The sequence below is a fragment of the Pseudorca crassidens genome, chromosome 14, assembly GCF_039906515.1.
Source record: "Pseudorca crassidens isolate mPseCra1 chromosome 14, mPseCra1.hap1, whole genome shotgun sequence".
NCBI lineage: Eukaryota > Metazoa > Chordata > Mammalia > Artiodactyla > Delphinidae > Pseudorca > Pseudorca crassidens.
In genome coordinates, this window is record NC_090309.1 from 90503233 (window position 1) to 90528471 (window position 25239).

Here is a 25239-nt window from a genome sequence, read left to right on the forward strand (position 1 = left end):
GTGTTGCATAATATCTAGGATACAGTAACAGGCTGGTTGCAAATGCTTGAGACAGAAATAGGTTTCTTCAGAGGCTGCATTTCAGAGGGTCCAACTGTGAACCTGGGAGGTAGCGTTAGAGTTGTCACAAGGTCTGTTGTCCAGGATTTGGTTAGAAATTATTGTTTCTAGGTGTAAAAAATGTTGTCTTGGTCTTTTAGGCAGCTTGAATTTACAACTGGTTCTTTTACCCCAAGGCTTATCAACTGTCCCCCTCCCCAGAAGAAAGACGGAGGTAAGTTCAGTTTCACAGTTCTGGTGTCGGCAGGCAGGCAGTCTGCATGTGAGCAGCAGAGAATTAGAATTGAACAATCCATTTTACAAGCACACACACACACACACACACACACACACACACACACGGCAACACCAGTCGGTTGAGGGGGAAAAGGGCGATACCTTTTTAAAAACCGAAAGGCAGTAAGCCATTATTAGCAAGAGCTATATTGAGCATGCTTGCCAGACAGGCAGCAGAGCTGAGCTCCAGTTCCGCCCAGACATGTGCCTTGCCATTTTCATTTTAATCAGCCTGCTCAGGATGGCTGCTGATTCATTTTGCAGGATGTCCCCCTGGGAGCCAAGGTGGAAGCCTGAGGCGAGCTGCTATTGCATCAATGCAGCCACACATCAGACGGGGGTGGAGGCAGGGGGAGAGTACGGACTGCAACGCACCACATCCCAAATTTCAATATGGCTATTTAAAAAAGTCCTTCGTGAAACCAAGGACTTTACAGTAAATATAATAGACGAAAAAGAAAAGAAAAAACATGTCACATTGTCATTTCATCATCCAACTACCCCCAACATGCGCCTGCATGCGCGCACACACACACACACACACACACACACACACACACTCTTCCACAGAAACGCTTAAAATTCTAGCTATTTTTATGGTCACTGCGAAATGCAATACATACGTATATATTTATTTACCTGGTAACTAGCTGGGGAGGTGTACCTGGTTTAGCTGGAGGCTTTGATTTGTGGGATTGACAACCTTATTATGCAGTGAGCTTATTATTGATATTATTCTGCTCTCGGTTGCCATGGCCACCTTGTGAGAGACATTCAATTTTCTCTCCTCCATCATCATTATCTATGAGGCCATCTGTTGTGGAAAATGAATTCAGCCTCATTTGCATGACTGATAAGCAATTTTTTTTTTATCTATTTAACAGAAGGTCATATGCCGGGGATTTGGAGCTCGTGAAAAAAATGTGGAAAAAAAAAAGCATATCGAGAGGATGAGTGGGAGTGTGTGCATTAGGGGATGTGTGTGGAAGTAAAACAGATCCCTCAGGCCTGAGAGCCTATCGCACCGCATTTGTCATTCCTGCCCCGGCGACATTTTTTTTCCCTAAGCTACTGCACACTAAACAAGAAGAGAGCTTTCCTTGCAGTCTTCTTGAAGGCCCCCTGGTTTTTGTACTCATTGTTGGTGGGTGTATTTTAATTTTTTTGACTCCCTGGACTGTGGGTTATGATATCAATATTCACTGAAGACAAAAAGCAGCCTTTTCTGCATCTCGGTGGTAGGCATATTCCTCATCCTCCTTTCAAACTTGGGGTGGAATAGGGCTCGTTTGCTTTCTGTGTATTTTGAGTCAGCGCAGTTACTAACACTGAGCGTGTCGCACTCGTGAGCGGTTGTGGTCATGCTGTGAGGTACGTGATCTTCGTTAGGTTAATTCTGGGGGTTAGTGCACAGGGTCTGTTTTACTGTAGTTCGAGGGCTGGTGCTGCAATGCCTATTGTCTGCTCCTTCTGAAAGTTATTTCATAACATGGCTGGTAGCTGAAGTGTTCCTGGGCTAGGAGTTTGTAATCCACAGAAGTCTCTCTTTAAAGCAAAATGGGTATCATGTTGCATGCTGTAACCGTGATGTTGTTTATAAAAAAGACCTTGCTGCATGGACTGTACTTGGATGATATACGGATATTGAAACAAAAACTTCCCAGAGACTTTACTGGATTACTTGACATTGCAAATAAAGCAATTCATTTTTTACAAAGGCTGTTAAAACATTCTCAATGTCATATTATATCGGCCTAATGATAAAAAGTTGACTTATATTGTTTAAATTGAGAAACTCAAATAAGATTTTGAACTGTAACTGAAACATTTCAAGTTCATAATAATGAAACAGTGTTTCATTTGTAACAGAAGTATGCCTTTAACACAACTTAAATTAATAAACTAAAATTTCAAACTGTAAACTTTATCTTCAGGATAGATCAGAATAAGGCCATAAATTTATACACATATAAATATTCATATAATGGCTAGCTATTCAAAATATAGAGCTCTGATTTTCAATTTAGTATTAATTTAGCCATGATAGTTTCTCATACCACTAAAACAATATAATCTATAGAATTTTAAGTTATTTATTTACTTACAGTAAAAATGTTTGTTATAATAGGAGCTTTTTGTTTAAGTGTTTGTATTTTTTACTGAACAAAACTAACTTCATAGACAAAAGCACCCTAGTACCACCCTTACATGCATAAGGGAGGCTTTCTTTCTAATTCTTCAACTTCATGAAACTCATGTGGCTTTTTAAATGATAAATAAAGGCATGTATTCCATACAGATTAAAATGGGATTATTTTAAAAATTATAAAAAGGGTTTTTGCACAATACTCCTTTTTGAAAAACAGCACCACTCATACCTATAAGTTTTCACCTCTGAAGAACTTTGAATCCAGAGTGTTGATTGTATATAATACATGCTAGTGATGCATTCTAGAAAAAAGGAAGTTTATTTTTTCTAGTTGACCTAAAGGAAAGTGTATGATTCTATCACCTCAAAGGCAATAGGTCAATTGGTCAAAATTCTCCTTAAAGTTGTACTGTAGTAATAAATTTTTAAAATTAAAAACAGTAGACCAGAGCTGATTTGTTTGCATAATAGTTCTTTACTTCATGGCACTTTTAAAACTCTCCCTACAGTATCATAGACTTCTCAGAAGCAATAGCAGCTATTATATAATCCTTCTTTTCAAATCAGCCATATTTTTTTATATTTTAGCTTGAGTATTAGAGAAATAATTTCTTTTTTAAACATTAATTTTACACTTGAAGAGTTAAAAACAGTAAAAGGCTGATAGTTTATGAAGATTATTTAAAGTGACATCACTTTTCTCAGAGGACTGTAGTTGAAGCATCAGTAATATGATACCTGGATTTATATTGTAATATGTTGCCTTTTGATCATAACATATAGTCTTCAGATTTGTGAAGCAAAATTGTCAACTTTTGAGAAACCTATGAGGTAGCACAGTCGATTTTTTCCCTCCCCCCCAAAAAAGTTAATTACCAATCTTGGTTGGATTCTTCCTTGCCTCCCTGACATTTGACTGCTGCTAATTCACTGATTAATCTCATTAATGTGATTATAGTAGGATTTGGAATTGGCTGCCATTGTTCTGTCGACAGTGCTATTCAGCCTGAGCACTTGCCACCTCATTCAGTTTTGCTGTGATTTTTCAAAGGCTGGTTGAGTGAGCTATTGTGAGCAAGGCTTCTCTCCCTTTCCCTTTCAGCACCGGGAGCTGTCCGCTGCTGATAGCAATTACATTCAGCAGTGACTGACTTCCTACTAGTTTACTGGCAATGGGAAAATGGTTCAGTTTCATCACCTTAATGATTGTACTCGTTGAGGTAGAAGGCGGAGCAGACTTTATGGTCACAATGGGATGTTCTGAAGAGTGTGGCAGAAAAGATAGGCAATCTCTAGACCTTTATGTTGCACATAAACATTTTACCCTACTTTTCAAATTACTAGACATGATTTTATTAAAATTACTTGCATACATGTAGTTGTGAGTTGAAAAACCTATGAACACTATGTGGACATGCTTTTCAAATGGAAAATCGTTATGTGATTATTGTTAAAATTTCATTTTTGAAAAGATGAGCCAGAATTACCAATAAGGCAGATAGACCAATAAGGCAGAAAGTACACAGAAAACATAAATTTCAACTTTTCTTGAGTTAAACTTGCATCCTTCAGCAAAACTTAGGCCAATTTCATAAATTTGTGTTAGATGATGAGATCAAGGTTGAAGGCCCAATAATTTGTGACCATGTATGTGTGGTGTACAAAAATTCCTAAAGGAGTATGAGTACATTATTTCCTTTGGATTGTATGAGCATGATTTTAGGAAAATGTGAATATTTTAAGAGAATGGGCCTCTTCGACGTATAGCTTTCATTGTTCCTATCATATTTTTAACCTAACTTACTTTTCACCTAACTTATTCATTTTTTACACCCTCAAAAATGTTTATATTTCACACCTTATTACTGGATACACCCAATTATTTCACCCTCTGATGTTTTCTGTCTGTTTTATATACCATCTTTCAATAGATTAAGGAAAAAATAAGTTATTTTGCAGGCTTAAATCTTCTTAAAGTTTTTCTATTTGTTAAAACTATACTTAAAATTCAAAACTTAGAGTTAAAAATCTGATTATTTGTTGATTTGCTTTTAGAAATACTTCACATGTCTGATAAAAAAATCCAATCACTTCTCAGAAAAATTCATTTTGTTGCCTAAATATGTTTTCAAAGTCACATGTATAAACTAGATTTCCGACTCTACCCATGAGGCAATCTAATTTAAGGGAGAGTATTGTTTGTAAAAACAGACTATATCATCTAAAATAATTTTACTCATTAAACAATTTGGTACCTACATTTTTAACTTCAGACAACTTAAAATTGTATTTCCTCTGAAATATTTTATATTAAGACCCCCATTCGGTGGAGTAACAGGGACCAGCAGGATGCTTTTCTGTAACGACCCCACTGCCCTGATGTTGAAGTGTGGCTTGGCTGGATGGCCCCTGGAGTCCAGGGCTCTAATTTTCTAATCAATAACCAGTTTTTCAAATGCATCTAGTACTTTGCCATAGAGTCTACCTTGATGCAAGTTCTCACCAGAACTCTGTCTAGGAAGCAAATGAATGGCAGATTCAGAAAGAGAGATCTTCAGTTTTGCTAAATTCTAATAATCAAATTAATTTGTATCATAATTTGATTGCAATAGTGTTATGCATTTTCTTGTTTTCAAGCTTTTTTAAAAACCTCTTTTCATGAATGCCTTCTTTTTGTTTTCTTTGAAAAGTGTGTAGCATTCCTCAGAAAAGAGTAATAGAGGATAAACTTGAACAAAACTTGAAAATGAGTAACACATTTTCCACCAAATACGTTTCATCATGGTGTGTTCTTTACCACAGCTCTCACCTTACATTGATTTACACCTTATTCCAAACTAAACTAAGGAGAAAAGATAGCACAAACGTAAAGAAGAAAATATTTATATAATTAAAAAATTTTTATTTTGAAGTTGGAAGGGGTAAATAACATCCATATATTATGGCTGATAAAAAAAATATATATTTTTAATTGGCATATACCCAACAAATTAGAAATATTGCCTATAATGATCATAACTTGCACAAGGAATATACTACTTTACTTTCGTAGTAATTTATTGTATGATTTTTTCTGATGTCAGATTATTTTAAGGTAGCAGACATACATCCTTCTAACATTAGGCTATGTTTCAGTGCAACGTGGTTTCAGTTGGAGTATATGCTTTGTGTCCTCCTGTCTCTCTGTCTCTCTCTGTTGCTCCTTTTCCCTCCCTCTTTCCCCCATCTCCCCCTCCCCTCTCTCTCTCTCTCTCCCTCCCCTGTCCTCCCTCTTTAACTCTGCCCCTGGTTGTCTCTTTGGCCTCCCTCTCTTCTCTCTGTGTCTCTTTCACACCTGCATTGTTCAAGCATACACAATGATTTTCCTATGCCTGTTTTCACAATGAAACTGTGTTAAGCTTTGACATCATAATGAGTCCTCAGGGTATCTGTATAAGTAATCAGAGATGGCAGAGAAAATGTAAGCCAGGTGTTATAAAACTAGAAAGGATGCATAAATGCTTATTTATTATGTGAGGAAATACTGATAAGCATTGCTGTGTTGGGCTGTTCTGTTAGGAAATTTTTCCTAAAATGTATCTCTTTAAAAAATCCTTACTCCCCACGTGGTGATTATTGGAAAAGTTGGGGGGGGGAATGTTTTAGTTTAAGTGTGACGGGTGCTGTGCTGTGAGAAGACGGAATGGTACAGGATAGTCTCTTAAAGCGTCTCTTGCTCTCAGACTGCAGTGATTTCCAGCAGGGCTGGATGGGAAGGGAATTGTAACCTCTGTAGTAACCAGTATGTCTGGTCTCAAGACATCAGGCAAGACGCTCGGGATTTAGAGGAATCACCTCTGAAAGCTAGAGTAAGGTGTTCTTGGCAACTTCGGAGCTCCGTGTCGTCCTCCCCACATAAACCACAGTCAGCATTGTGTTCTGGGGAAAACCTGCAGTGGTTTATCACGGTGGTGACTCTGCCCTCCACTCTCCCTGTGCACGGTGAGCTGACAGAGTGGCGGCACTGGAGGGAAGGGGCCGATGGAGTGGAAATGTATAGGCAAGTGTGATCAACATGTGCCATGGTCTCTCTGTGGCAGAAATAGCCCTGCGTGTGTGGAGAAATAGGCTGCAGATCGGGGTTGTGCTGGATGGCTACCAACTCTCCTACAAAAAGGTACCTCTTTCTTTCTACTTAACGGTTGCCTAGGATTTATCTGATTGTTGCAACTTGCAGCTCTTCAGAATTATTTCATTGGCCTCTTAAGTACCTGGACAAATAGTTGTCTCCTGCTTACCTGGCTATCTTCAGCTCTTATTTGATGCCAAATTATAACAGTTCTTAAAATTGCCTGGTTTGATGTACAAACGAGTCAACAAAGGACTCTTTCTCCAACAGAGCTTCTTCTCCACCTTAATATCATTGTGGGAGCCCGGTATGTGTGCAGGCTGCCTGGAGTTGTTATTAAACAGGAGTCTGTGTATTTGAGGCTAGCGTCCAGGGGGAGGGTGGGAGGGGCTAAGCAGCCTTTATGGTTTCATATGGCCTTTCAGAGCAGTGAGTGTGATAGGAGCAAGGCTTGCAGGGAGCGCAGTGGTGTGGCTACTACGGCTAGGGGAAAACATGTGTTGTTAGACTCAGGAAGCACGTAAAAAATAAGCAATTTTTTTTACTGGAAAGATGTTAATGAAAGTCATATATCTATGTTCCCTTTTGTATGTTTGAAATCTTATTTGCTCTTGCCTTTTCAGATAAAACTTTTTCTGACATTTGTTTTCTTCCAGCCATGCTAAGAGGTTGATAATATTTGAACTTTCTTAGAGGAATAGTTCTATGTCTTTTGTTTGAAAAGAACACGATAGAAGAAGCTCACACTGAAACAGAGCATAGTGCGGTTGGCAACCCGAAAGAGATTTTAAGAGTCAGTTGGCGTTAACTCTTGTGTAACTGTTCTCCCATTTGAAGAGGTGGGGGGCCAGGCTTGGAACCTCTTTCTGTGTTGTTTTGGTGCTCAGCAATAGGACCATGGAAAATATTGTGGGTTCAGCTGACTTTCTGAGGTCTCTTTGGCCACAGCGTGAATTTACCATAGCATTAGTGTGCGGGGGGTGGGGGGTGGGGGCCGGGGCGGGCGGGGGTGGTATTTTTAGACATACAGCCTAGCCGGTGGCTGTTAACAGCCTGACTCTGGTATTTACAGTTCTCATCTATTACATGAAATACGGCACTGCACATGATACACATTCTGCTTTAGAGGTTTAGGGGCCTGTGGGTACAATGTAAGAAGCATACAGCATGCATCCCCAATCTTGCCTGACTGTGTTGGAAGCTTAATAAACATCCAGGTTAGAAATGATCGGTTTAAGCCATAGCTCTAACTTGAAAAATATCTAGCTCAGCCATGAAGTTCCCTCCCAGGCTAGGATTTGGGGAAATTGCTATGTTTTTGTAGAGCTTAAAGGATGCAGCCCGAGACAGGGTAAGTCAGCAGTCTGCCACTGATGTTGTTCTGCTGCAGCCCTGTGGTCTCCCAGGGAGCCTGTGCCGGATGCACAGCCGGGCGGGCTCGCAGCCCATCTCGTCCGAGGCTCCTGTCAATGGAGGCTCCACATCCTGCGCCAGGCAGGGCGCTGCACGCATGCCCCGGCCCCGTCGTTTAGTGGTGCCAACTTATTAATTTCCATCTCCGACTTCAGGCCTGTTAGTTTCCTGTCTGAAAGCATTATTACTTTTGTCCATGTGGCAAAATAATTAGCATACAGATGAGCAGTGGCCCCGGGTCTGAGCGCCGGTAGAGAAGAGGTGCGGTGGGAAGTTGATTGGATGCACGGAGAACAAATGGTGGGCGTGCAGAAGCAGAAGAGTTTGTAGTCGTGGAGCAGGTTGGAGAATTTTCTGGGTGAGTCCCTAAGATGGAAGCAGGGGTGGCTGCCGTGGGAACGACGGCTCGGAGGCTGGCCTAGCCGGAGGAGCCCCTGGGATGCGGGCTCAGGGCGTTCACTCGGACCACTTTGTTTGCCATTCTTCAGGTTTCTCCTTGCCGGTCCCTCCAGGTAAATATGTCCTGTTCTCCTTGTTGTTTCCAGAGCGTTAGGTCCGCTTCCCAAAGTGGAGCAAAGTTCAACTCCGATGGTGGGTAACAAAAGGGTCGGCCTTGCTGCCGGTCTGGGGCAGCCGCTTCATCCATCTTCCGTGCGTCTGTCTGGAGTGAAAATGAACTGTTTAGAGATTATTGTTTTCAGAAATTTACAGCAGCCATTATTCAGTGTGTTTAATTAATATTTTCTGAAACAGTGTATCCAGACCAGTAAAATTAGCAAATGTTGTTTCAATGAAAGCCCAGACATAATTAGTTTTGACTGGTATATATTTTTCCTAGCTGGAAGAAAATTTTAGCTAATTTAACCAGCAACTTACTGGAGATTTTGCAAATCGAACTGAAGTTTCTATTGATCTGTAGGATCTACAGATAAGAGATAGAAAAATTAGCACAAGCTCTGATACTTTCAGTTCTTTTCAGAAAAATGGAGACTGTTTTTACAAATCAGTCTTCTGAATTGAGAAATAAGTCTAAAGCCTGCTGGAATCCTAATTTTCTATTGTCATCAGTGGCACACATTTCTTATATAATTCTGTGACTGTAGTACTGCAATATGGGTGTTTTAATATTTAGTTAAATATACTTTCATCTCAAGAAATTCACTGATAAATAGTTCTATCCTGTTTTCATAATCCCTATTCTCCTTAAAAGGTAAGGTTTTCATTTTAACTGACCTAATTATTTCATCTGCTTTTAAGGTAGGACTTAAGTAGAAATTACTATCCTTTAACTGTCTTTTTATAGGTTCCTGAATTTTTTAAAATCACTTAAGGATTTTATTTTGCTTTTATTTTGAGGCTTTTTAATTTAATTTAATTTTTTTTTTTTACAGAGTTGCTTTAGTTCAGCTGTTTGCTTTAGACAATGACAGTGAATATTTGATAAAAAATACAACTTTTTGGAGGGTCATTTCTTCTGTTTAAAAAAGCTATGTCTTTCCAAAAAAGAAAAAATAAAAACTACCTTCAATAAAAGTAAACCTCAAACAGAAGATATTGGAAAACATTTTAACCCTTTATATGCAGCTTCCGATACTTGGTTTTGATAATTTTCCCCCTCATACTTGAAGTTTCTGAATAGTCACATTGAGCTTTGCGTAATAGCTGAATTGTGCATTTTTACATCAAAGAATATATATGTATACATATATATAATCAATTTTTTCTATGTTATCTTTAAATTTGCTGGTAAACTAGGATGAGAAAACAACTGAGGGGTTTTTTTTTTTAATTTAACCCAAACAGTATTAAATACCAAATTATTTCAAAATAGATTCGTGAACTCTTACCTAGAGAAAAAGAATATTTCTTTTATTCTTCCATTGATGTATTTTATTTTAGAGTTGAGCCAAGCCTTCTATGATTAAAATCATTCCTTGTAGTTTTACAATGGGTTATAACTTTCTTGGGGCAAATTATCAGCATTCATTTTCTGACCTCAACGTGTCCATTTACACCCAGAAGAGAACACTTGACTGTTACCTACCACGTTGCTTTCTTTGTGCCTGGCTGCCTTTCAGAGGTAGAGTCTAGCTTTTTTTTGAGGGCCAAAATTATGTCATATTAGTTTCCACTTGACAGAGTTACTTTACGCCACTGTCTGTCACACTGGTTCTCGGGTACACTGGTTTTGTGGACTTGGGAAGGGCTTGCCTTCAAAGACAGTGAAAAGTCCCAGGGCTGGAAATATGGTGATGTGTGCCTAACTGGAAATGTGGTTTCTAAGGGCATTTGTCTTTTTCTTTTCCTTTTTTTTTTTTTTTTAGTTTAGTTCTAAGGTTGCAGATAAACAGATAAACTTTAGAAAGAAAAGTAGCCTTTTATAGTAAATTTCTTTAAGCTCAGTGAGTGGCCAAAATATTAGTCTGAAATCAGGTGCCCTTCAATTCCAAAGGGAAGAGAGGTCGGGATACGGGGGGTCTCTGTGCCTAGGGTGGTCCAGGGCCATTCTTCAGTGGGTTCCCAGTGACGGGGAATGACGAGAGTATCAATATCTTTTCTTTCAAAAGGTTATTGACCTTATTTGTTTAAAATTCTGTACTAGGATGTATTTTTGTACTTTGGGGGAACTACAATTAATCTCTTCAAAGGTTCTGCTAAGTGCATGTATATATGTGTTTTTAAAATGCCCGTGTGGAAATGTTGTGTGCAGGCTGACAGTGTTTGAGCCATTGGATTAATATGTGTGTCATGTAGACCTGTTTTAGATGTATTTGGGTACTCATTGTATAGTTGAAAGGAACTTTATGACTCAGTGTTACATACCGACTGCTTTTTACTAAAGTCTGACTGCTTACATGGTGCAATCAAATGGCTTTAGAGAAAATCACCCCAAGATTGTTGGACATTTGCCTGAGATGTTTTCAGGTTGGGATGTCGGACTTAGGTCATGAAATCAAACAACTCATGGATTAATAACTGATGAGGTAGGGGTTCTTTTTAGTACATTGATGAAGATTTTTATCAGAGGATTTCTAGCTCAAACACTGTTTTGAGCAGCATCTTCATGCCTGGACTCAGTGTATTTAATGGCACTCAGCAGAATGCTTCCTTAAAAGCAAGAATGACCCCTCAATCACAAGGGCTCCCACATCACTCAACCCTAAAAGAGATGGACAGTTCTTAGAGACTGACTTTAAATTTAGCCCAAGCTCCCCTCCCTGGTACATGGATCCACTCGCCTGTTACCATCTGATCAGAAGCTGAAAGCATAGAGCATGGTCGCCATGAAACAATGCTAGCCAGACTGGTTGTGGAAATAATTGAGTCTGCAGGGCACCCCAGAGAGAGCCATCAAATCAAGTCTGCTCTGGAGCGGTCGACTAGATTGTGAACGTTCAGAAATCAATGCGGCATCTGCTAGTGGACCCTCTGGTTCACTGAAACTCCCACCTGCCTAATGCATCTGGGCAAGAGCTTTTCAGAAACCAGTTTCCTTCAGGATAAATTTAATACATCTTGAGGGCCAGGCACAAGCAAATTGATTCTATCTATCTCTGCACCAGGAAAACTCATAAACATCTGTAAGAACACAGATTTTCCATAACCCTAGGATTAAGGGATGCTATTCTGTGAAATATCCCAAGCCTACTCCCTTCATACCTCATGCCAGCATGGCATTTTTTAATTAGGAAGTTGATTAAAAAGGGCACGGTAGACCACGGATGTATGGCCCTTTGGCATCCGTCCAGCTGTTTGTTGTCTGGGTGGTGCTCATCACCAGTTGCAGGAAAGAGGGGGGATGTGTGGTGAGGCTGAGGGATGGCGAGAATGGGACTGTACTGGTGTATGTGCTCATGGCGCTGGTTGTAGCTTCATCCTTAAAAGCCCTCATCTCTGCAGACAGACTTGCTGGCTTCCTTTAGGAAGCAGTGATCACTGCACTTTGAACACATGAGCAATGGATGCATTGCATTGAGAAATCCTGTGGTTCTGATTTCTCCATGGCCAATATGATAAGTCGTAATTATTTGCGTTTTCTGGATTCAAAAATCTGACCTCATGTCCTGTAGTTTGGCGAGAATGGTCACAGTTCCCAGAATAGTGCTGTGTCGTTTAAGAGTAACTGGTTTTCTTTCTGTTTTTTTCCTTTTCTATCTTTCTTTTTCTTCCTTTCTTTTTCTTTCTTTCATTCTTTCCTTTCTTTCTTTCTTTCTTTGTCTCTTTCTTTCTTTCTTTCTTTCTTTCTTTCTCTCTCTTTCTTTCTTTCTTTCTTTCTTTCTTTCTTTCTTTCTCTCTTTCTTTCTTTCTTTCTTCTTTCTTCCTTCCTTCCTTCCTTCCTTCCTTCCTTCTTTCCTTCCTTTCTTTTCTAAGGGAAGCTTCTTTCTTCACTGGCTCTTTTTAGGGCATGGACTATATTATCAGAAGAATAAATGTGGTACTCGATTGTAGAGTTCCTGTGGCCAATGTGGTATGAATAAGTGCCACGTGATGAGTGAAACCCTGCCCCCTCCCACGAGCTCCTTCCCAACCCGAGAGCCCCAGAAAAGCAGAGAGAGATGCCCAAGTGAACTTGGGTGGTGGGGTGGCCCTCGGGCCACTAGGTCCAGGACAGATGTTGACTCAGGGTTTAAGATCAGGGGAGTGTGTCTCTCTCTGTGGGAATTCCAGCTGCTGGGGTAGAGATTCTTCCTTGTGTTCCCTTCTCTCAAACCCAACTTGCAAATTTATGAATCATGTTTAGATTCTGCGTTTTAAAACAGTTTAGTAACAGTCTCGTTAGACTCAGTAACAAGGGCAGCCCAGGGGCTCCCTCACCATCTTCTCCTGGAAGAAAAAATATCAGTCAGTGCTGAAAATTAAAGGGGTAGCTCCTTAAACTCATCTCCTCCCTTCATGTTTAGCACATTAATGAGCGATTCATACACCCTGCATGTATTGAGCACCTACTGTGTGCAGAACCAAAAGAGATAGCACTATGATAAATTTCTAACCCACAGTGAGTCAAGGTATATAGACATACATACATACATATAGTAACTATATATTAATATATAGCATATACCTATGGCATATATTTATAAATATAATTTATATAAATACATTTATATATTTGAATATTTGTATAAGTATAAACATAATATAGCTATTATTTATATGTATATTATATTATACATGTATAACACATGTTATATTATACATAATATATTTATATATGTATATAAATATATGCTTAGTAATCACAGTTCTTCTATGTCTACTTTTTCTTGAATACATTTTGAAATAGATTAAACCATTTTTCTCACTTAATAAGAGAGTAAGATAATCGTTGATGTCCCTTTCTTAGATGATTCATACTTCAGGGATCCAGGTGATCATTCTGAAAATTAGCTCACGATTGCATGGCATTGTATAACCATATTTCTCTACTTGATTAAATATATGATTTAAGTTTATCTCCTTCTTATAAAATCTAAACTCCAAGTTTGTGAGAGTTCTAGGTAGTTGGTCCTCATTCACCATGGTTTATATATGTATATCTTAGCTGTCCCCTTATGATATGCAGTTACAATTGAACAAGTCTTTGCTTACCTGAGAATGCGTGAAACAGTAAACAAATTTCTGTTTTGAGGAAAGAGGGTTGGTAAATGTCACGTGTCTGTTTTGCAATTTCTGAACATTTTAAAGCTGTTGATCCCAGAGATCAGCAGCAGAACATTTGAGGAAGGCATGGCTAAGCCCCAGATCACCACTGAGTGGGGTCTCACTCACCTCTGACTTGGGTCTGTGACGTCACGCTCGGCCTCGACGCAGGGAAATGAGCAGGGTGGATGCGGGCAGTGACCTGGTCATCCACAGGCTCACCACTGGCTGGAGAGACATCGAGGGGAAGAGAAGAAGAGGATTCAAATTAGAAACTGGTCATGCATTCAGACATTCAGATGACTCTACTGCAGTCCCTTGGAGGCAGATCTGTTCAGAATAAGAACCTTCAATTAAGTCTTTTTTCCCCCAACTTTTAAAAAAATTAATTGTTATTGGAGTATAGTTGATGTACAATGTTGTGTTAGTTTCTGCTGTACAGCAAAGTGAATCAGGTATACATATACATATATCCACTCTTTTTAGATTCTTTTCCCATACAGGTCATTACAGGGTATTGAGAAGAGCTCCCTGTGCTCTGCAGCAGGTCCTTATTAGTTATCTATTTTATATAGAGTAGTGTGTATATGTCAGTCCCAATCTCCCAATTTATCCTTCCCCTTGATTAAGTTTTGTAAAGGAAAAGTTAGATTAGAATTAGCATTTTATGTTCTCTCGGAGTCTGGAACTTTAAGTAGCTCAGACATCAAAAAACTGCGTGTCTTTGCTTACAAATGGAAGTCTGAGATTACGTAAAAGTGAGAAGTGCTGGTTGATGGTAGATACTTGTATATAACAGGAAAGGAAATCTTAATCATTTGCTCAGATAAATTTCAAACTCATCTGTTAATCGTTCTTTGGTGAACATGGCACATTTGGTAGTGAATTAACCCTTGGAATTTTCCACAAACTTTGTGTTTTGAATCCTCCTTATCTTTTGCCATTCTCTTCATAGTCCCAAGAACAAGAATGGAGGTAGTTTCACTGCCCAAATGTTCTTTAGCTAATTTGCTGTTACTGGGATTTTGTTAGCTCAAAAACAATCCTTTTCCCTAAGAGACCCACACCCACAGTGCAAGCCAAGAAGTGTTGTGTCTGTTCTCCAGGGACGGTGTAACACACCTGTTTACAAATGGACTCCGCCACCTGTTCATCTAGTTAGTGATCAAAAGAGTGTCTCATCAAAGGGGTCAGTTGGGTGGGAAGGACGGTGAGATTTGTGAGATTAGATGTGGCTTCTCATTTTTAATATGTAACATTTCATGTATGTTCAATTTTGAAGAAGTTAGAAAATACACTCAGCCTGTGATAAATATTCATGGCTGTCAACATGCCAGGGGTTAGAGGCAGGATGCATACAGGGCACAGTATGGCCAAGGATATTGTGTACTTGGTGCTTTACAGCTTCAAAATCCAGCATATGCAGATTGAATCATTTGTTTTAGCTTCAGATGCATTACTGAAATGTGAGGGACGCTGACTCGGCAATCAGCATTAGAAAAATGGGACTCTATAGAAGAAAACGACCTTCAGCACCTGATCTCCACACGTCTCATCCTCTCTGCACAACCCTGTTCCTTGCCTGCTCTCCACCCCACACCCTGGCCCCGGCCCCGTTCTCCCTGATGGGAATGTGCCCACTGGTTGTAAGTTAGGTGCATCAGCATCCCAACTTGCTCCTGCCCAGGGATTTTCAGGTAACCAAGGGCAGCATTAGGAGGACCACTAACAAACCGCTTTACTGATTTTCAGGAACTCGCCCCTAGCTTGGTGATATCGGTTGGATTACACATGTGCTACGAAATTCTGAGTAAAATTCTTCAACATATTGAAAATGACCAATGACACTAGGAACCTTCTCTTTCCCGTTAACTGCTCAGAGGGGATTTTCACCTAATATTATACAGTTTAGTCATCCTTAGGCATCCTTTCCTTTTTTAAAAAACATTCCTTTTTATTTTCTCAGTGAGATTCCCCCATCTGTAGCTAACCTAGACAATGACAGAGCTCACGTGAAGGTACCTCATCTTAGTTCAGCTCTTCTCATAATTCGGGGGTGACTTTAAACAAGTCATTTCTACTCTCCACGTCTCAGGATCTTTGCTTAAAATGGGGGAGTGAACTCCATAACCTCTCAGTTCCTTCCTGGTTCTAACGTTGTGTGTCTCTGTATCTGCCACCCCTGGGCAGGGTCTGCTGTGCAAAGGTGTCACTGTGCAGCGGTGGGGCTTCAGGCTGCAGGCAGTGCCCCTGCCAGAGGGCAGCAGCACCTCCTGCTTCTTGACTGGGATCATTTCTAAGGAAGAGCAGGAAGCGAGCCTAAGGCCAATAGCCTGGAAGATTTAGAGGAGGTGTTGTTTTTGATTAGTGGGTCTGATCTAGGATTGCTCAGGTCAGTGGAACCGACATGGGATTCACCCAGTCAGAGGCTTCTTGGTCACCTACAGAAATCACCGGACTGTGTGTGAAACTCAAGACATGTAGCTGAAAACCAAATTCCTCTTAAGTTCTTTTCTCTCTTGATTGTATCTGCTTTGTGACTATGACTTTATTTTGCTTTAGGCAAGTATTCCTTTATGGCGACTATACACGGTGAGTCGTCCTGGTGGATTCACACACTTCACGTGCTGCGCAGGCCCTATTACTCCTGCACTGCTTCTCTCCACTTGACCGGTGGTGGTGGGTCTTCTCCACCTGCCACGCTGCAGGAAAATAAAGTGTATGCCGTTAACCTCACAGGCTCCACGCTTGAAGAAACAGCCCCATTGGCTCTCTGCCTCACCTTCTTTCCAAGAAGCAGTATTTAGATAGCAGTAACAGCCTGGGTACACACAGGTTAAGCACACTTTTTTAGCAGCTAACATCCATTATACAATTCATGTCCTACTTCTGGTAGCCTAAAGCATCCAAAGTGATGAGACCTTGTGAGTACAAATAAACACTAAGTTTTCACCACGGTAGGCAATGGTATGTTCAGAAATGTAAAAGAGTGGGCTGGATATTGTCCTCAAAATGTCCCACTAAAGTCGAAAAGAATGACAGGCCCATCATGGGGGAGGGAGGGAGATGGAGAACTCACCCCACGGGTGATGCTAGACAGCTCTCCCTGCGCACACCTGAAACTCAGACTTCCCACCTGAGTCACAGAAGTCTTTCCAGGTCGCTGCTACCAAGGAGGCCCCTTTGGGAAATTTTAAATGAAAATGTGTTTCATTTAATACAAAATCCGCTCTATCAAGAGCTCAGAATGCCATATGCATAACTTTTCTCTAAGCGTTGGGAAATGCTTCTCCATCTAGAGACAGTGGAAAGATGCAACAGGAGAAAAGTGCTCTGCATGCCAGTGGAGAAGGGGCTGGAAGGAAGGGAAGAATAAGAAGTGGGAGGAAAGGAGCCTAAAAGAGAAAAGTTCATGGACAATAGAGAAATGCTTAAGATGTGTGCTTCAGCTATTCCCAATTCTAATTTAAAGTGGGATGTTGTAAAGATGGGTCAACTGGTAAAATCATACTTTCGGAAGATCAAAATTTCGGTATTATATGAGAAAAATAGACTCTCAGGAAAACATCATAAAGACAATAATAATCATAGCTAATATTTATTAACAAATGCACTACGTTGAATGCTTTACTTATGGATTTTATAATGTGAAGCCTACAAGAAGCTATAGGATGATGGGTACTCTTATTATCTCTATAATTATAAAAAGGCAAAATAACATACTCATTACAGAGTTCAGGTTATTAAACATATATACTGCTTAAGAAAATAAACCCCCAAATGAAAGCTTTTTATTAAATGTGAATGTAACTGAAGAGTCTCTGTATCTATAATTTAGAACTTGTTTGGGCTGACAATCATGATTTTATGTAGGCTCAGCGCTTATTTACAGAATTTGATCTAAATATATGACAATATAGAGGTTTATCATTCTACTTAATGATGAACTAAAAGAATGAAGACATTCAGTCTTGAGGTATTCAAAAGTAATCCCATGAGGTGTCTCATAAAACAGAAGACATTTAAGAAAATAATGGGAATAGTTATTTCCTCTTTTCTCTGGAAAGCTCTATGTCGAGTTAAGGATTTTTTTTTTTCCACAGAGAGAGGTATGTTACAGAGACAAATTTATAATGAGCTCTATAACAGAGTAAGGGTTGTGCCCCAAATATGTTTATGAAATTATGTGTAAAGATAAATAAGCCATGCAATTCAGGCTTCATTATGGCTTTCAAATTAGTAATAGTCTACTGTTCTATGTTAAGATCAAATTTAAGCATGACTCACAGAATGTATAATGTCTCCAAGAGTAAAAATATAAATACTATTCTCCCTCATTTTGCTTCACGGGAGGACCAAAGCCATGCTGTGCAGCTACACCCCCTGAATCTTTTCTGCAGCGTGAACCCATTGTCCCTTACTCCAAAGGTCCTCTGGGATCCAGAAGGACATCAGGTATCAAGTAGCGTCTTTTCCTGTTTTGGCTCTTGGAGGAAAGACATCCAGACTTCCTCCTTACACTTTTGCTAACTTTTTCAAAAACTAGTTATTTCAAACTAATTTATAACCCTATATCACGCTTACGCAAAGCCTTCTTCAGAATGTCAGATTTCTTATCTGCTCGCAGATCCTGCTGAAATGAAGCAGGCATTCTTTCCACTGAGCTGCAGCTCCCCCCAGAGAGCTGCCCCTGCAGAGAGTCACACATCCCAGAGGAGGGTGGCAAAGAGCACGTTTAAAGGGCCTGTGGACCACGGATCGCCTTTTAGTTCCAAAGTTCCATTGTACACCAGCTGAGATTTTCAGACAGCGTGCTTGATTCTGTCAGTTTTATTTTTTTATAAAAATGCCATCACTGTGCCAGGGACAGAAATAAACAACAACAAATGACTACTTCCTTCACCCTGTCCTCATTGATGTACTGAAGGCTGTGGATGTAGAAGATGCATCCTTAGTACTTACATGTGTATGTTCTGAAAAATAATGCAAAGTGTTAAGTCATTTCTCAGGTATTAAGTTCATTGCGATTCCATTCCTTTTTTTTGTTGTTCTCAATGCCCAGGCCACCCACAATTTGTGTTTTCTCTGCTTCGTTCATTCTTTTCAAACAATGCACCCCAACCAACAGCTAATGAGCCAAGTAGCAAAGAAATATTCTTTTCTTTCCTCTTCTTCCCCATCTTCCACCTTTTCCTCGCAGCCCCCTTCTGACCAGAACCTCTTGGTGTTCCACTTCTGAGGGTCCTACCTGTCCTAAGAGGCTCCTCCCACAGTGTGTGGGTGAAGTGCCCTTGGTGCGATGAACATGTTCCTTTCTGTCCTCACTTAACCGGATTCAGGCTTTGCCTCCATTCTGAATATAGGAAGAACGGATAATGGAATGAAACTATCAAAAAAGCTACCTTAGAAAATCTCAGAAGTGCTATATTCTTGGGGAGGGAGAATAAATTGTGGTTCTATTCCTTGGTGGTCAATCCAGTCAGAAACCAAAGGTAGAAGCAAAAAGTGGAAAAGCAAACAGTCTGGTTCCAAACATACATGGGGACAGAGTGGGAAAAGGAGGGACCGGGGAGGCACATACTGTCAGTGCTACCACAGGGTGACTTTATAGGATGGGAGTCCCAGCTCTGGCCTCGTGCTCTAAGTTCCCTTAGATTCCACCCTTTCTGCAAACTCTCTTTCCAAAGCCCAGATGCTTAAGGCAGCATCTCTCCCAGTGTTCAGAAATTGCAGACTCTCCTCACTGCCATCCATAAATCTGAGCTTCGCCCGAGCAGCGTTGTCACACACAATTAGATACTCGGTACTTGTAATGGAGTGTTATGATTCACAGGCGTTGCAAGCTGAGGCATGAGCTCGCCCAGGGACCTAAGGATGGTAAGGAGGTGCAGCGGGCACACCCCAGTAATAACCTGGAGCCGCTGCACACTGAGGCACTGGTGTTCAGAGGTTCTGCTTGGCTGACTTGGTTAAGTAACACCAGGACAGAGATTCAAGCTCCTTCGGGAGAGGATGTCTCCTCTCGAATCCTTTACAACATGTGTGTCTTAAAGGAGATCTCAAGCTTGAGGCAAAGTAGGCGCACAATCTGTGTTTAATTGGGGGGGGACAGAGGGCTCGTTACACCTCCCCATTTGTTCCTGTCCCCCTGACCAGTGTCAGACCCAGCAAGGGGAGCGAGGGGCTGAGGGCCTGGCCTCCCCTGGACACACTCAACTCCAGAGTGTTCATTCACTCTGACTGCAAGTGGAGCGGGTCCCCCAGTCGCATGACACATCGTCCTCATTCTCCGGACGATGCCGTCATCCTTCATTTAACCCAGGGAAGCAGTTCCCAGCCTATACCTTAGACCCATGCGAGATCAGCTGTGCTGCGCCCCGCCCCTCACATCCTGTGCTCCCTTTCCGTGTTACCTAAGGAGAGTTGGAGAGTGTTTATTAGATGAGGCAGAACAGTTACCTGATCCGGGCTGCTGGGCCACGTCCTTGTCTAGATGCATCAGCACAGCCACACAGGTTGGACACAAGCGTGTGTGTGACGTGGGCTTGAGGAAGCTGCCATGTGCTACACATCTTTGGGCTCACGCTCTGTCAGCCAGGATTTACCATCAGCCTCCTTTTTGATTCCTATGTCATCTTGGTTATCAAAATCTTATGGTCCTCACTTGTCATCTGCAGTCTTGAAATCAGATCCCGCTGGTCACGTTCAGATCGGGGTCTGGAGGGCAAGAAGAGTCTGACTGATGTGAGATGTGAGTATGGCCAGAAGATGAGCCATCAAAGTGTCAGGGTTTAACCCAGTGGGGATTGTGTGTCCACAGATTGGATATCAGATGTAAGAAGTTTCTTCTGTGTTCTATTTCTTCATTTGCTCACATTGTTTGTTGGCTATTGGTAGAGGAATTTTGCTGTATGTTCCCTTCCATCTGAAAGTTGTGCATATAATTATTCTTTCACCCATTTCTTCCACCAACTCTGTATCAGATTAGATGCTGTGGTCATAAGAAAATAAATCAGAATTACCCTCTGTTCTCAGAAATTGTATAGACCAATAGGGACGAAAATACAAATTATAAATGACTCTAGTGTGATTTGAAATTTGACACAAAGGGTAAGCAACCATAAATTACATGTTATGATTGTCTCAAAGAAGGGAGAGACTGTGTCAACAGGGCTAGAGTGGGGATAACATGAAAAAGGTCGTGTCTGAGATAATCCTTGAAAGGAAAGTACATTTCAACAGATAATTATAGAAGAAGGAAAAAATTTGGGTGGGGGAAATAAGGTGAGGAAAGTTGCTGGGAAAGGATACACGTGGCTTTACTAAGGGACGACTTAGAGACCATTTGTTGAAGTGAGGACAGGTGGAGCAGGGGACAGACCTGAAGCCCAGGGTGGGGTAGGTCATTGTGGGTCGTGCCTGTCATCCTCACAAGAGTCTACGTACGAGGAGATGATGACTTTGTTCTGCAGATAATGGGAAATTGCGGAAGGTTTTTGTGTAGTTGAGTGACAAGACCAGAGCTATTCTTTGGGATAATTAATCTGGCAGCCAATCAGTGGCTACTTCCTGCCAATTCTGTCTCTAAAATAGCTCTCCCAACTGTTTCTTCCCTTCCATTCCCCCTACCACTTTTTCAGAGTAGACTGTCATTATCTTTCTCCTGGACTCTTACAGTCGCCTTAGATGCCGCTCTCCCAGCCCCACATATACTCACGCTCACACTTACAAATGCATCTACATTCTGTTTTTAGATTAATTATTCCAAAGTACAGCTTTGGCATTTTCATGCTCAAACAGAACCGGGGTCTTCCTATTTCCTAGAGAATTAAACCCAAACACCCAACCTACCATTTGAGGCAATTCCCCACCCGTTCTCAAGTCTGACTTCCATCCCTGTCCTATCCTCATCAATTGCAGATCTTCAGGACAGTGAGGAACTTGACTCTCCCCTGGCCACACTGTCCCTTCCTGCTGCCCTGTCCTTCCCTGATATCCATGCAAACATGCTGTCCACCCATCAAAGGCTGGTTCCCATGCCACCTTTCCACAAATTCCTTGCTTGTCCTCCCAGAGGAAATCCAGCCCTCTTCCCCGAATCTCTACAGCCTTTACTTCTGTGGTCTTATCATTGTCTCCTTTGTATTTACAGTTCTTTATGTCACAATACCACCTCCCCTATGAGGCTCTGAAATGCTGCTCTTAGTGTGTGCATTCCTACCCAAACATTGGACATGATTGGTGCTCAGCAACTCTGTTAATTGAAGAGAGGCTGGTGGGGAGACCCGGAACACAGCACCCTCTTTATGGCTGTTGGAGTGACCAACACACCATCTTTTTTGGGGACCTTGACAGTCCTGGATCTTCTGTCATGATTCAGTGTAGAGTTATTTATCCCAGGAGTGGTGATCACCTCATTTTGGTCTATGTTACTACATTGTGTACCTTGACCTTTGGAACAGGTATGTTTTTGTTGCATGGAAATTAGTTCATAAGGTGCTTAAGACACTTGGATGAGTGGGCGTGCCCTGACTTTTCCCTGAATCGCTGGGAGACTTCCTGTAAAAATGATGTTGCCTCTAAACTCCCTGAAGAAAAATTTCATAAGCCAGGTGTACAGACTCCTATTTGAAAACCTGAACCTTCCATACACTTAATTTTCCTTCCTCTACTTATTCAGTAAGTGTGTTCTGTCTCATTCGGACCATTTGATACCACTTAAAAAATAAATAGTTGTGTATCTGCCACTTGAGTTCAAGCAGCTGAGAAGGACCCTTGAAAACCCAAACTCCTGATGCTTATTCACAGCAATCGATATTAGTGCTGGGAGGGAAATGGAATTGAACTCCTGGACAGGAAAAGTTCTCCCTTTCCCTCAATTCTTCCTCCAGGGCAAGAACTAGGATGGAACGAGGATGAGTCAGGGGCACAGAATTTCGGGAGGTGGGCACCCTCAGAGAGGATCGCACGGCAGAGGAGCCTTTGACCTCCTCTCATCTGGTCTCAGAAGTCTCAGCACTCTGATCCTGAAAAGGAGGGGGCGTTGAAGCCAGTGGGACAGACTAATGCTGGGCCCAGGGAGTCGTCATGGAGAAATAGGCAGCCGCTGAACACCTAGACCAGCTCTGTCTGCCACAGTGATCTTAGGACGCAGTGGTCTCAGAGCAGGCTCTGCTCCCAAGGCAGTGAAGAATCCTCTGTGCTTTATGATAATTTCAAAACCTTACATTTATTTTAGCAATTTAAATAGTATGACTATGCTGAATTAAACTTACTCAGGGAAAATAGGTATTTAGGTATTGAACTTTATTTCTATGTATTTTAACCAAAAGCTGGTTTAAGGGGTCCACTTGAGCCATCTAACGTAGGGATGAGTAGAATCGGTGTGGTCCACTTAGGTGAAGTGTGCATATAGTTACATACACTGCCTGCTGTGTTTAACTGGAATTTGCAATGTCCTTTCTATTTACTGCTGGGCTCTGCTTAAATGGTGATGGTTTTATAGATTGTGAAGGGGTTTGTGATATTGGTAAAGGAGTAAAAGATTAAGTAAGGAAAGAAAAGAAAACCAGTAACCTAGTGCTTATTGTGAAGTTAAAGTGAAGAGGAAGGGAAAGATCGTTGGCACAAAAGCACAGATGAGGCTTTGGGTGTGGACTGGGGAAGACTGAGGGCCAAACCGCCATCCTCTTTCCAAAACTCAGGTAATGCCCTTCCTGTGTTAACCTGAACTATCCTTAGGACCTGGCCCTCCCCTTACTAGTATTGTCTGTACCACTCACTGGCTCTTCTAGTCACCTAACTTCTCAGGGTACTTATTAATGAATGTATTCATTTCCCACGCAAAGCTAGATTGTATTTCCTTGAGAATGTGGGTATCAATTTCCATCATATGGATTTTCAAGTACCTTACACACATAAAAGGTGTTCAGCAGATACTTGTTTGATTATTAGACTGACTTGGGATACAAATATCACATATTGTTAATATGTTGTTAAATCCTTTGTGGCTGCAGCATCTTAGTTTACCTTCTGGTGTCTTTTTTTGCTTTCTGCCTCCACGCAATCCTAATTCAAATTTCTGTTCTTGAACAGAAGAGTCTTCAAGAGACACTGCAAATCAGAAATACAAAAAAGGAAACCTGATTGATAATAACCGTGTGTAGCAAGTGTGTGTGCGTGGGACCCTGGTGTGGCTCACTGTGTGAGGTTTCCTCTGTGGGCAGCAGGGCTCGGGGATGACTCTTGAGGGGATATCTTGTTTCCTGCCCTGTTCTCCTGAGAAGGAAAGTGACAAATATCATTTTCGTTGATGATGGTGTTTATTACTCACACAGCCATGAACTGTGGACATTTTCCGGTAAGCTGGCTTTTGTTTTGTTTTCTTTTGGTTTTTAAAGTCTCCTCTTGGCTTCCGGGATAAATGAGTTGCTCTTGACGTGGAATCCTGTAGGATACGTGGCCTGCCCAGTGTGAACTGTTGAGAACCATCCTGACACGGTCCATACACCACCCAAGTGTTCCTTTGGCTGAAATGAACCCGTGGGCCAGTGACCCACGCTCGGCAGGTGGGATCCTTCCTCCCAACCCAGCCGAACTAAAGGGCGATGCTCTTCCTTCAGAAATAGGAACATTTGCTTTTCCAGTTTTGACTATGTTGCTCTTTAACACCTTTTGGTAAACGGAAGTCAGTTGATAGGAACTTACTGAGGTCCTGGTCTGTGCTGAAGATGGTGCTAGGTGCTTTGAGAATGTGAAAGAAGAATGGGCCATGACAAGAGTGAGTAAGAGGAAAAGGTGCCCCAGTGGAAGAACACGGAGTTACGGGCTTTACCCCAAGTGTGAGCCAAGCAGTCACACTACTGCCACGCTTGCTTCAGCTTGTCCACTTTTTTGACAAACAGCTTTATATCTCTACCTATAAAACGGAGCATAACATAGAGACATCATGTCTATCAAGATTCCTGGGAGAATAAAATAAGATCATGTTTGTGAAAGAGCTTTTACAGCTCTGCTGCCACAGTGATGACATCCTTTTTCCTTTTCTTTTTTTTAAAAATCATTTTTAACCTAGAATTAAGGGTGGAGCCTGATTGCTTCCTCTGCAACACATAGTAGATGCTAAGTAAATGCAAGTTGAATAATTTAGTGAATGAAAACAAGGATATGTACTTTCACAGAAGTGACTCAGTACTGATTTTGACTGAGGGATGTTCATAAGTAGCCCCCAAAGTCAGAAGTGCTTTTTTTTTTAATTAATTAATTTATTTTTGCTGTGTTGGGTCTTCGTTTCTGTGCGAGGGCTTTCTCTAGTTGTGGCAAGCAGGGGCCACTCTTCATCGCGGTGCGTGGACCTCTCACTATCGCGGCCTCTCTTGTTGCGGAGCACAGGCTCCGGACGCGCAGGCTCAGCGGCCATGGCTCACGGGCCCAGCCGCTCCGCGGCATGTGGGATCTTCCTGGACCAGGGCTCGAACCTGTGTCCCCTGCATTCACAGGCAGACTCTCAACCACTGCGCCACCAGGGAAGCCCTAGACGTGCCTTTGCGTTTGCAGAGTCCTACTCTTTAAAGCAGTCAGCTGGCCCTTCTCT

At 41.4% G+C, this 25239-nt stretch overlaps 1 protein-coding gene across 22 annotated transcripts in view; it reads left to right on the top strand.

Moving 5' to 3' along the window:
• The first annotated feature begins 1332 nt into the window (after positions 1 to 1332).
• MYT1L (myelin transcription factor 1 like) overlaps positions 1333 to 25239 on the top strand; it is a 411946-nt gene continuing 388039 nt past the window's right edge. For 15 of the 22 annotated variants that reach the window (XM_067703809.1, XM_067703804.1, XM_067703806.1 and 12 more), the window contains exon 1: positions 6148 to 6641. The gene's annotated coding sequence lies outside the window, so the exon portion shown is untranslated. The other 7 variants (XM_067703794.1, XM_067703799.1, XM_067703798.1 and 4 more) reach the window with 7 other exon arrangements.